General features: G+C 40.2%; 1 protein-coding gene across 1 annotated transcript in view; it reads left to right on the top strand.

Moving 5' to 3' along the window:
* map2k5 (mitogen-activated protein kinase kinase 5) overlaps window positions 1–4,323 on the top strand; it is a 59,479-nt gene that overhangs the window by 43,038 nt on the left and 12,118 nt on the right. The window lies entirely within an intron of this gene.

Genomic DNA, 4,323 nt, shown 5'->3' with positions numbered 1-4,323 from the left:
AAATTTCATCTATATGTACACTTACCATTTTCTGCAATATTATCGCTGCTCATTCAGGCTACATTAGGACACAGATCCCGTTGGGGTTTCATAAGGCGGGCATCCGGCATGAAAATGTGCTAAATTGAAGACTTTGAGCTACCCACTTATGAATAAGGGAGTAGGTAAAGGTAACTTTTTTCTGGCTGCTTAACTTGCCTTTGGCACATTGTAGCTAATATTTTTACTCTAAAATGTTGAAATTTCTTCAATTCTTTTAGAAAAAATTGACATAATCCAGAAATCAAGTTTGGCGGTGAATAACAGCAGCAACAAATTAGTTAATGGCATTTAAATTTAATGCTGAAAGGGCAGTGACCCTGCTGTAGTATATAAATAAGGGACAGGCATACAAAGTCAAAGTCAAATGGCTCCTTCCATTTGTGAACCTGACGATTGTCTTTAGTTCTAGCATCAGCACACAAAACTGTCAGTTTGTAAAGACTGCCTTTTAAGAGTTTTAACACTCGGGGTTTTCTGTGTACTCTGATCAAGGACACTGACAGTTATGTCCCGAGAGAGGTGAGGGCTAAAGGTTTGTGTTGTGGGGATGGTGAGCTGGAGAGGGTAAATGCAGAGCTGCTAACAGATTGCATGTTCTCAGTCTCACACTAGAAAGAAGGAATATTGGGAAGTGTTGGCTGTACAGGGACTTCATGCTTCCATCCAAAAATGAAGCTCAACTTGATGTTTTTGTGATCTTCTGCTCAGATCATTTTGTTATGTGAACCAAACTTTTATGGTTTTTCTGGCACAAAGGCAGATGTATTTGTATGTTTTTGATTTATTGTTTCTCTTTACCTGAATGCATAGTTGGCTCATCCTTTGATATGTCATTTCTCATTCACATAAGGAAGATTATAAGTATTTTACAGTCTTTGTGGTTTTCTGACAGGGGTTGCATTAAATATCAGATTCTTGTCAGACATTATTACCTTTACGTTACTTTACAACCTGCCTGGCTGAACACTCGGTTTTCATTCGCTACAGGGCGTCCATTAATCTTTGATAAAAAGACGCCTACTGAAGGTGTTGTCGCAGGTTTGACTGTCAAAGCGTAGTTAATTTGACTAGTGTGATCGCTGTGTCTTGCCCAGGTGCGATTAATTGAGTCATGTTTTCCAAGCGTGCCTTTCAATTGTCGGACAGCGTGAGCACAGGCTAGCAGTGGAGCGGGGAGGCGGGTCAGTCGTGCTCGGAGACGCTGTAAGGCGCCCATCGCTCTCTATGAGTACACCCTCAGTAGCTGTTAGTGAAACTGTCTCTTGCTGTCTCAGTCATTAAGTGGATAAGTGTAGCAATAGCAACACAATGCTGGAATTAAAGAGCCAGTTCCTTTGTATATTTTCCTTTTTAATATTTTCAGTTTACCTCAGTTTACCTGTTGTATTTTCCTGTGTAATAATTAAACTAGTCAAAGTATAATAATGTTTTGCTTGGTGAGGGGGGGTTGATTTGGGCCATTAAGAATGAACTGGAGCTCCAAGGAAGATGCCCAGTGTCTGTATTCTTTACTGTATTCTTTACTGTTTAGAGGAAAAACTAAACGGCTCTTTGTTCAGTCGTGTATTTATGCATGCGGCGTGTCTTTAAGAAAAATATTATTTGTTTCCTAGTTTAACGAGATTCTCTCCACCTGTGAGGTTGAAGTGCTTTTCTGATTTTTAATTTCAGTTTTTTCTTTTTAATATTTTGCTTTTCAGCAATAACACATTTTTCTATTTTATGATTTCCTTTCTCGGTCACTTTTTTTCCCCATCCTGTGTTTTTTTTGGAGGGGGTGGTTGTAACTCACTTTCATCCCTGTTCCCATCAGTGTTTCTTTTTTGTCACTCCTCCTATATTCCTACTGTGCCCCACTTCTTTCATATTCATACTGTGATCCTTGTGCTCTTTTTCAAATTTTCACAGTTCTCCGTTTTCTATATTTGTCTCGCTCCATCCCACTCATCTTTCCTTTACCTATATTTTGTCCTCCTGTAGGCCTTCTTTCTGTGCCCATGATGAACTGAGATATAAGGTCATGGTTGCCTGCCTTTGTGACACCAGCCTGCTGATTGTCTTTCTCTTTTCTCTTCTTTAGTCCCTTTTTCCTCCCCACCTCTCATGCTGCCTCTCCATTCCCCAAGCCTCCTGAGTGCATTAAAACTCTTTGCCTATTCTATCTGTATGTTAATGCACCCAGCCATCGGTCCCCCCTTTCTCTTTTCTCTGCTCCACTATTTACTCTCACTTCTTATCTGTGGAAGGTAATGCAGGAAATGCACACAATAGTGTAGACACTGAACAAATAATGTTTTGTGACCATACAAAGTGACATAGTAGCTCCAGTTTGCTCATCAGGTTTCAGCATGTGGTTTCTCTAATCACTGGTGTAGCTTTTACTAACATCATTGTCACTGGGATTTTATCCTATTAGATGTTCTTAAAAAGGCTGCCGTTTGATTGTGTGCCTGCTCGTAGGTTACATCCCTGAAGCTCGGGTTATGTCTGTTATATACTTGACGCTTTGCGCATGAAACTGTCTTCTTCTATTAGGCAGCTTTATCATTGCACAGTGTAAGAAAAAAGCTTTTTAAATGGTTCATGCTATGATCCCAACGTGACCAAAGGAAGCGCAGTGTTTTGATTACACTACCAAAGAAAAAAGGCGAAGTTAACAGAAGCTAATGGGAACAGAAGTAGTATAAGTGTGTCCTTCATTTTTATTATTATCTGGTGAACCGTAGGGCATGTTTTAAACATCAATCCAATTAATCACTGGTCACTTTGTGTTCGACTGCTCATTAATGCAAGTATCTAATCAGCCAACCACTCTGCAGAAACTCATGCATTCAGACATGTAGACATGGTCAAGGCGACCCGCTAAAGTTCAAACTGAGCATCAGAATCGTGTAAATGGTAAATGGACTCGTTCTTATATAGCGCTTCTCTACTCTGCTTGAGGACTCAAAGCGCTTCATATAGCGTGCCTCATTCACCCATTCACATCCACTCATACAAACACTTTTTTTCCAGCATGTAAGTGCTTTCTATCTAATATTCACACACGCTCGTTCTCTGATGAAAGGATCAGAGATCTTGCCAAAGGATACTTAGCATGCAGACTGAATACTGGATAACTGCTCTACTGTCCATCGCAATGGGCAAGAAACGTGTTTTTAAGTGACCTGGCTGGTAGTGCCAGACAGGATCGTCTGCATATTCTGGAAATCTGCTGGGATTTTCAGCACTTCCTTCTCAAGATTTAGAGATGGCAGTATTTAGACTAAGGTTTGAAAAACATAAAGGATCCAATAAGCTACAGTTCTCTGGGTAAAAATGCTTCATTGATGTCAGAGAAGAATGGCCAGCGTGCTTCAAGCTGATAGGCTACAACAACTTAAATATCCATTTGTTTCAAAGGCATGCAGAAGAACATAAACAATAAACACGTGAAACTTTGAAGCAGATAAGCTACAGTAATAGAATACTGTACCAGGAGACACGTTAGCTAAGAACAGGAAACTGAGGATATAATTCACCAAAATTAGTCAATAAAAGATTGGAAAACTGTTGCCTGGTTTGGCAACAGTCTCACTTTCTGTTGCTATGTTAGTATGGTAGGACTTGGCTTGAACAACATAAAAGCATAGCGCCAACCTGCCTTGTATCAACGGTTCAGGCTGGTATGTCAGTATGGACCAAAATCTGTGAGGAATGTTTCCATTACCTTGTTGGATCTATGCTGTGAACAATTAAAGCAGCTCTGAAGTTAAAACTGGGTCCAACCCAACACTAGCAAAGTGTAACTAATGTAGTGCCCGGTGGGTGTATGTTGAGAACAATAAGATGAATACTAAACAATATCAGTCTACCCAGTGACATCAGTGGGTTGTAATTTGATACATTTATTTATTAATTAAGACTAATGGACTTGATTTAATAAACTCGGGCTGAGGAATCTTTCTTCTTTAGTTAGAAAATCACACGATGAGCCATCAGAGAGGCAAGTGTGTGTGTTTTTTCTGTCCTCATACTGATGCATCTTTCATTGTGGACACCCAACCCTGTCGTCATAAGCTGAGTCAGTTAAGGAGACTTTCCATTGGCTCGCTCCCAGGACTTTGGCTGCCGGTATTTGGTGATGACCTGTGCCGGTCTGGGGTTTCTTGCTTTTGGTTCTGGCCTGGCTTATTTATTAAGGTTCAAGGTTCAAGGTTCTTTATTTGTCACATGCATAGTTATACAAGTATAACACACAGTGAAATGTAACCTGACACGCTCGACATGTGCAAAAAATTG

This window comes from Pundamilia nyererei, unplaced genomic scaffold (assembly GCF_000239375.1).
Source record: "Pundamilia nyererei isolate P.nyererei 1_Seehausen unplaced genomic scaffold, PunNye1.0 scaffold00184, whole genome shotgun sequence".
In the NCBI taxonomy this organism is placed as follows: Eukaryota; Metazoa; Chordata; class Actinopteri; order Cichliformes; family Cichlidae; genus Pundamilia; species Pundamilia nyererei.
Note: the sequence above shows the minus strand (reverse complement) of the source record. Positions and strands in the feature narration are given on the sequence as shown.